Source organism: Sinohyriopsis cumingii, chromosome 11, assembly GCF_028554795.1.
Source record: "Sinohyriopsis cumingii isolate HCF-2022 chromosome 11, ASM2855479v2, whole genome shotgun sequence".
NCBI lineage: Eukaryota > Metazoa > Mollusca > Bivalvia > Unionida > Unionidae > Sinohyriopsis > Sinohyriopsis cumingii.
In genome coordinates, this window is record NC_142971.1 from 45,679,762 (window position 1) to 45,689,206 (window position 9,445).

A 9,445-nucleotide genomic window follows, 5' to 3' on the forward strand; every position below is an offset into this window, starting at 1 on the left:
AAAGAAGGATTCTTCAGAAGAAGAGAGGGATTCTTCAGAAGAAGAGAGGGATTCTTCAGAGGAAGAAAGCAGACAGGTGAAGAAAAAGAAACAGGAGAAGAAAAGAAGAAGGGAAGAAAGTGAGGAGGAAGAAGAGGAAAAGAGTGTGACAGTGAAGAAGTTCAAAAAACAGAGAGACTAAACAAGGAGAAAGAAGAAGTCAATGAACTTTAAATTAAAGTGTTATGATGTGAATTGTGAATTGGATTGTAAAAAAATGGATAAAAGAATAAATGAATGATATAAGGTAAGAGTCTTTGAGTTTTGATTTTAAAATAAGAAGCTACACTCACGCACTCATACAAAGACACGTACTATAAGGGTAAAATGGGTGGGGTTTTTTTGAGTTATTGGCAAATTGAAATTGTATTTCTTTTCGAGATATGTGGGTGGCCCTGAAAAGGGCCTTTTTTCTTTATGATGTAGGGGTGAGTTTAAGCAATCAACTTTAACTGCCTTATGCCTTTGCCACGGCCAAGGCCTACTTCTGGACTGCGTAATGTTGATGATGATGATAATGACTGGGTTGAAATCACTAAGGGTGGTACGGTAGGCTTAATCACAGGGTTGACGTGTTTAGCTCGGGAAGGTCGTATTCTCTTCGGTCGTGATAAAGAAGTCTGATACATTTGTTTCAGACTTCTTAACTCCACTAAAATGTCCAACAGTACCGTGACCGTTTGATTTTCACCCTCTTGTTTCTTTGCTGCTACTTCTTCTTGCTGTTGTTTTTTTCTTACCTCTTCTTCTTGTTGCTGTTGCTGTAAGAGAAAAGCCTGTTCCGCTTCCTTTTGTCGTTGTATAAATTTCTCCAATTCTTCTTTCTGTCTCTGTCTAAAATTCTCCACTTGCGGTAATGAAGAAGGTAACGAAGGTTCCGGAACAAATTCTTGCGAGGAGAGAAAATCCACAAAATCCCAATGTACCTCTTCTGAAAGTAAGTCCGGGTTCCCTTGGGCGGTCTCCCCTGCTGGTGCACCCCATTGGATCGTTTTCTGAGTTTCCGTCATGTTGAATCACTGTCGCATAGATTGACTGCACACAAGCGCTAGCGAATCTATATAGACTACGTGACGTCACAGACTGCTCTCTTCGGATTGGATGCGGGCTGACTGAATTATGTAACGCGTGTTAGGATTGGTGAATGAACTCAATCCGTTTCAATCCTTTCTGTCCCTATAAATAAGCGCAGTTCACTGCATTGATTCACCTATTGTCGGAGCCTCAACATGTGGACAGACGTTGAATCTTCAACCCTTGTGTCAACAATGATGTTCAGGACGGACATGCTCATGTATGTCCGATCCAAGTGGACCGTTGTCCACAGGACCAGCAGCAGCCTGTGGATAAGAAGAGTCTATATAGAGAGACAAGGTTGCCTCAAGAGGACTCTGATGTATGGCCCTGCTGTAAGACGAAGTTTGAGGACAAGAAGATGTCGCAAATGCCCTTTATGTTAAGGGCATATCAACATAAACCAAAGGCCCTTTTCAGGGCCAGCCATATTTCTCGAAAAGAGATAGCCTTTGAATTGCCTACCCCTTTTTTTATTTTATTTTTTATTTTTTATTTTTTTATTTTTTTTAAAAAAAAAAAATAGAGACCCTCCCTGTTTCAATTTTACATAGACCTATACAGTCCCAAGGGTTTTTTGGCCATGTTAAATTTACATAGACCCTATATTGTCCCAGGGTTTTTGGCCATGTTAATTCCCATAGACCCTATATTGTCCCAGGGTTTTTGTCCATGTTAATTCCCATAGACCCTATATGTTCCCACGATTTTTCTCCATGTTAAATTTACATAGACCCTATATGTTCCCAAGGGGGTCTGTAATGATAAATCCCATAGACCCTATAAGATCCCCCTTAACTACTTACTACTGCTGACTGGATGGATGATTAGTCTGCGATTCTGATTTTTCCCCAACTGATTCGAGTCGTTACTCATTACTGCACAAATTTAGGTTAACTCCTCGTATTTACGAAAAACCCAGAAAATTAAACTGATAGTTGAGGTAGAATGAACGTTACCGTACAAGTCCAAAAATCATTTAATATGAATGAAACAATGTTCAAAAAATCAACCGGCGAACATCGGAAAACCAGCCAGTGGTGTCACATATTTCACAGTCATAAAATGCTATAAGTATTACTACGCCGAATTTTATGTCTTCTTTCTTTCCTTTATTCATTAGTTCATTCTTTTTTTCTATGAAGTTATGACTGTAGGATTAAACCGTATTGGGGTTTTTATGACTGACCTAGATGACTTCGCAGTTTTACCGTTCGGGTTGGCAAATATATATGGGGGCGGTGAAGAAAGAACATCGGGCAAAACTTCATAGATCTTTCACTGAATTTGAAATAATGTTTGATCTTGTATTTCCACCCGTCTGAGAATTTGGCAATATTTTTAGTTTTGCAAACATTGAGCAATGTATCCCCTGTTCAAACTGTCTCTGCATTTCTGTCACCCAGTCTTATTTTCCGACTACAATTAAAAGACCGATACAGTTCGCACACCCTGCCGTCTTACTGTAAACAACCCCCCCCCCCCCCGATTTTTAAAACAAAAGCAATCAAGGATATTCAGCATGCATACAACTTAATCATATCACTCATTGATTTATAAGTTCTAACATGATTGTCGCCAGGCGGCCTCAAACACTCTCAAACGAGAGTATCTTTAGTAACACGGTAGCTATATTAGTAGTGAAGGGGGATACCCTACGTACAATTGGAATTAGCATTACAGAACCCCTTGGGACAATCTACGTACAATGGAAATTTAACATGGCGAAAAATCGTGGGTCAATCTACGTACAAGGGGAATTAACATGGGAATAAATCGTGAGACAATCTACGTACAAGGGGAATTAACATGGGAATAAATCGTGGGACAATCTACGTACAAGGGGAATTTAACATGGGAATAAATCGTGGGTCACTTTCCGTACAAGGGGAATTTAACATGGGATTTTTTTTTTTAAATTTTAAAAAAAAAGGGGTAGGCAATGGAAAGGCTATCTCTTTTCGAGAAATATGGGGGCCCTGAAAAGGGCCTTTGGGTTTTCTTCTGCTTCTAATTTCTTCTTTTCCTCCACCAACTTCTTATTTTATCTCCAACACTCTTTCTCTTCTTTTCTTTCTTTTTTTTTTCTCCTCCTCTTCTTTCTTCTCTTCCTCCTCTTCTTCTTTCTTCCTCTTCTCATTTTCTTCTTCTTTTTCAATTTTTTCGTTCCATGTTCTTATTCTTATCTTTTCCTCTTCATCCTCCTTCTCCTCCTTTATTTCCTTCATCACACCACTAATCTTGTCCTATGCTTTTCTTAAGTTGTTAATTTCCATCTTTACACGATGGGGACTATAAGAATAATGGTCTTCAACGAGTCTTATTAGCATCTGTTCCATTATTCCTAAGTTGTCTAAAACGTCTTGTAAGGTTTGTATTTTGTCCATTTGGTTTGACGCCATCTTCTTTTTATTCTTTGCAGAATGGTTTGAACAACTAACACTGTGGGTTCTTATAGTGAAAGCGCGAACGTGAAGGAAAACATCCCCCTAAAGAACATAAAATCTATCTTACCTAGATCATGACCCAACAACGCGCGGACGTGAAGGAAAACATCCCCCTACTTTTTTCATTTCATATAATAAAACCCTAACTATACTCTTCACATACGCTAAGAAACCCATAATCTACTATTCACACAAACATACCTCAGCTCTTACAAACACCAACACACAAACACATACGCTTCCACTATTAATAAAGAGTTAGTGTTTATATTTACACTACTCTACCTACACACATTGGCGAATCGATCGTTATTTCTTTTCTAGAGTATTGGCGTAGCCCTGAAAAGGGCTGTTGGTTTTTTTGAACTCCTGATGCACCTATCTAATGGTTGCACCGTCCTGGCCTGGCGCCACACACGCATCTTCTTCCCCAGTCTTCTTTCACCTTTCTTCTGGGGAGCGCAGAGGGAGGATGATTCGCTTCAACACCCCAATCCTCTGTTTCGGGAATATTGAACGACATCCTCTCTTCTCTTTTCTTTTCCTCTTCTTCCCTCTCTCTTCTCTCCTCCTCTTCTTTCTTCATTCTTGCTTCTTCTATGATAGCCTCCGCTGATAGTTCGTTTACTATGCGCCTGGCATATTCCAGGTGCATCTGGAGTTCTAGCAGCTTCACAATCCTTGTATTCATTGTCTTGCTGTTAACAGGTCGACGATGGGCCCAACTGACGATTAGTTTTTAATTTATACTGAAAGCGCGGACGTGATGGAAAACATCCCCTAATAACATAAAATTGATCTTACCTAGATCATGACCCAAAACAACGCGCCGACCTAAAAGAAACACTCACTCACTTTTTTATGCTACCCATCACTATTGTAAATTTTTTTATAAATCACTTCAATAGACTATCCACATACGCAAGGCAATCCAATCTAACCCCAAATATACACCTCAAACAGCCCAAAAAAAACAAACATCATTTTAATCTACTATCCACACCAGCAGCAGAGGGGGCGAATCCGACATTTTGTCCAATCGTCATTTGGCTTAATTAATACTTTCTGCAACTCAACGATCTAGTGTCGTCAGCCCCTGGTAAAAAAAAAAACGACGTCGTCGTCGGGGGATCGTCCAATCGTCATTTGGTTTAATTAACACCTTCTGCGCGCCGATCCCCAGCGTCGTCAGCGTCCGGTAAGCACATCGACGACCGCGTCGATGTCATCGCCCCCTCTGCTGCTAAGGAGTTATTTACAATGAAGATCTTTATGATTTTACAAACAGAGTGATCACTAACTCCTCCTCTTGTAGATCAATTAGGTTATTTGACTGATCGGTAAGTCTAAAATTAATTCTCGTTAAAAACCGATTATGGCATCGCATATAGACCGGATTAATCGGACTCTCAACGATTAAAAATCCCGGAGGGGCTGTTGGTGAAAATGAATAAAGGATATACCCCTGTTGAGCCTGATTTGATTGCTTGGTATCCACCTGGTAACTCCCTTCGATAACATCACACACTAGATTAATCGCTATCACCGATGCGATATTTACGTTGTACGGGGCAATATGCCTACCATCATCTCCGTTATCGTGTCTGAGGATATGAGTTGATGGACTGAGAAAATCATTAAGAGACTTTCTTAGTTCTGGCGCGTTGTATCCTGGAAACTTGAAATCGGGTAAATCGGCTTCTGCGATATTATACTCGGTTAGGAATCGTTGTTTATTATCATCGCTGTTAGCAGATATTGTCTCAACGATTCGTTCATTGATATATTCCATGTCTGATATAAGTTGATTTAACACCTCAACGTGTTTTCGTTCTTTTGTTTCCCGTAGCTGTTCTAGTTGTGATTGGCAAATATAATTAATCTCGGCAAACGCATTAGTGATATTATTTAAATTAATTATGAATGCGGCGCGCGATTCAGGAGTTCCCCTATGCCGAAAATGCCATTGCATGTTATTCCTGTCTTGAAATATAAACCTGCCGGGTAATAACACGTCTTTTGTAGTGTACAAACTATCTCGATAATTGGGATTAATCTCATGATACGATTGCGCATTCGTGTGCAAGTCTGCGGCGATTCCATGAGGTGGATTCTCAGGCCATCCTAGTATGGTTCTTATTGAACTGTTATAAATATCAACCATATACCCCGGTGTGCTTATTTCAATCGTCGACGATAACGTTGGTTCATGAACCGTAATAGCGATTTTTGATTCCTTTCCTGTGATCGATTTTATCCTGCGTTGAAATTCTTTATTGATTTGTTCTATTTGGTATGACCCAGTTGGTATTGTAACCTCCTCCCAGTCTGGGGTCCCATCGAGTTTATTTGTCCGTGCAAAAACCAGCGAGTTATTAGGTTGTTGTCCGTTAAATGCGTCCGCTCGAATATTAGGCCAACTGTGATATATTCGCAATTTTGCCAGCGCTATTTCCTTCACTGGAACCGGCGATGGGAAGTTCACACTGAATTCGGGTTTCGTTGACGTTATCGATATCATATTTGTTTGTACCGGAGTGGTGTTCTCCGCGATCCGCTGAAGTAATTGAAACCCTTCGGGGTTTAGCGACATTATTATTATTCGTTGTCTTTAGTGTTTAATATTAATAACCAGAGCCCATTGAAGTGGTTCCGGCTTCCAGTTGAAAAAAATCCTCGATTTTTGACATCGCGGAGCTATACAACTGGACCATCGTGGAGAATTCAACATCGGATACGAACAAATTATCAATCGACAACGAGATCAACCCGGATAATTTCGAGTACGCGTCGGATACTATTTGATGTTTTACTGTATACTCGTTGAGTTTTTTCTGAAAACACGATGATATCTTCCTAGTGATTGCGTTGGCGACTCCAGCAACTGTTGTCATCGCGGAGACAGCGATTGGAACAGCGATCGGGGCTATCGTGGTCACCGTGGATAAAATAACACCGGCGCCAGCTACTATACCAGACACCGAGTACACGACCGCGTCGATGGCGGTTATTTTTCGGCGGTATTTTTTTATTTTTGCACGGTAATGTTCGGAAAGCGTTTTCAAATTCGCGGAGAATTCTTTTGCGGTATCGAATCGATATTGATGTGACGTCGGTGATACCTCTGATTCAATTACCCCGGTGGTCATTTTTATTTTAAAAGAGCTAGTGTTTTTAATTACTTAGATTCGCTACAAATTCCACATACCATGTAATGTTTGCCCCGGCTAGATTTTTATCAACGGCATAAATTGTAAACCGTTCAGTTGCGCTCCTGTCTATAATTGTTGATATTGTATTGTTAAACCCGGATGAACTAAACGATAATATATTAAACTGCATCATTGAAACCAGTGTCAATCGATAAATGCCCTTAACAGTTGCGGTAATATTTAATATATTCTGTGTAGGAGTCCAATCAAATGATCCATGCCGAATTGTGTATACTGTGTTGATGATGTTCTCATGAGGGTTTTTTATTTTTTCGAATTGCTCTGCTACTCTCGGTAGTTCGTCTTTAATCGCTTCAACTTCAGTTTTGATTGTTCTTATTTCCTGTGCATACCCGTCTATATTAATCTTGTTCACTGTAATATCAGTTTTGATTGTTTCTATTTCCCGTGTATTCTCGGTCATACTTTTTTTGTTCGCTGCAACATCAAGTTTGATTGTTCCTATTTCATATGTATGCACGTCTATACCTTTTTTATTCGCTGCAACATCAGTTTTGATTAATCCTATTCCCCGCCAATACGCGTCTATATTTTTTTTGTTCGCTTCAATATCAGTTTTGATTGTTCCTATTTCCTGTGTATGCGCGTCCATATTATTTATGATCGTTGTAACATCAGTTTTGATTGTTTCTATTTTCTGTCCATGCGAGTCTACATTATTTATGATCGTTGCAACATTAGCGCCGACTATTCCTATTTCCCGTTCATACACGTCTACACTCCTTTTGTTCGTTGCAACATTAGTTTTGATTGTTTCTATTTCCTGTCCATACGCAGTGATATCATTTATAGTTATTGTGATTTCATCCGGTTTGGCATTTTTTTTACCAAGGAATTTGTCAAAGTTGTCATCGATCCTGTTAACATTTTTTCGTAACGTGTAAAATTGGCCCGACAGCGTTGTAAACTCCGAAATAGTATTTTTTATTGTTGCAAGATTCGGTTCGGTTACCGTCGGGGTCCCAAAAAAACTAGCGGTAGTGAGTTGTATATCGGTGACAGATTTTTTCACCTCGGTGACAGATTTTTTCACCTCGGTGGCAGATTTTTTTATCTGTATGTCAAGTTCGGCCATCGATTTATCCAACTTTATAATACCGCTCTGGGCTAACATTACCGCCGATATATGTTCACCCGGTTTGAGTCGTCCGTCGCCGGTATACAACGCGATAGTGCCCTCGGCGGCGTCACGCTGTCGTATTAAAACGTCATTCAGCGACACATTACCGGATTTCAATTTACCCTGGCGGTCTTGAAATACAACTATTTCGCCCGGGTCAACACTGGTTAAATTCAACGTATCAGCGATTTCATCCTCAATTAGTTTTTTTATGTCTTCGGCGGCGGCCGTTTCCGTGGGCTTTTTCAGCGCCGAAATGGGTCGTCCCCAGATATCAATCATTATTATTGTAAAAAAAAACAGCGTTTCTAATTAACCCGCCGGGCCTCTACGACCCCACTAGTGTATTCGTTTACAACCACATGAGGTGGTTTTCGCGATGATGAAATCGCCGCGAGTACGTTCAATACCTCACGGCCGCATATCGGTGGGTCACTTAACTGCTGTGTTGGCAGCGTGGATTAAAAAAAAAACCCGGGCTGAACACGCCCGGACATACCGCATGAACTCTTTCGGCGGGGCTAACCCGTATGAATCAAAATAGACGATCGCACGCGGATCAATCGCGTATGCAACCCAATGAGTTCCCGCTCCGGAGGACCCATCGAGGTTAATTATGCCGGTTTCAATATTCCTTGGTGCCGCCGGTAATTGATCCCTCATAAAAACACCTCTGAAGTTTTTTATCGCTAGCGCGTTTGCGGCGTCCATTAAATCAAAATTAGACATTGGAGTCATAGACTCTTGAGTTAATAAACGGTTCCCGGTAGTCTTAGACCCTTTCCCGAGTACCATGAATACGGGGTTCCCGGTAGTCTTAGACCCTTTCCGGCCACGGGTCGTTTTTTTTGTAGCCTTTCCCGGTTGCCTTCTTTAATGCCATTCCCGCCGTGGTACCAACGGCCCCCAACGCCGCCGCCTTAGCCACTGCTGGTGCGGCCGCGGCAATCAACGCTGGAATCGCAGCTAACAGCGGAAATATCCCACCGGTCTTTTACATGTTTTTAATTGCTGCGGCCGAAAAATCTATTTGAACACCCTTTTTATTCTTCATCGCATCATTGAAATGTTTTATTTGACGCGCCGTCAACGATATCTTATGATTACCACCTGCCATCTGTGACGGCTTCAGCGTTATTGTGGTCCCGCATTGTTTAGCCGACTTTGATCGTAATTTCTTGACTTGACCATCAGTTAGTGTAACGCCGACAACACTATACGACATTTTATTGTAAACGCGTTTGTGTTTTCAATTACATGTTTTCCACTGGCGCATCAACGATTTTCATTCGTCCACCAACGCCTTCTAGCAGCATTGATTTATCGCTGAGAATGACAGCAACCGCTCTATAATTAACACCAGCCGGGGCTATACGAGCTCGGAAGTGTATATCAACGACGGATTGTCTCGTTAAATCAAGATGTTCCAACGAAAAGTAATAAATCGGATACAGGTTTTTAAAATCAAGTTGTGATATTTGCAAACCAGTGTCGACGTTTTGATCACGACCCATATATGACAGCAATCGATG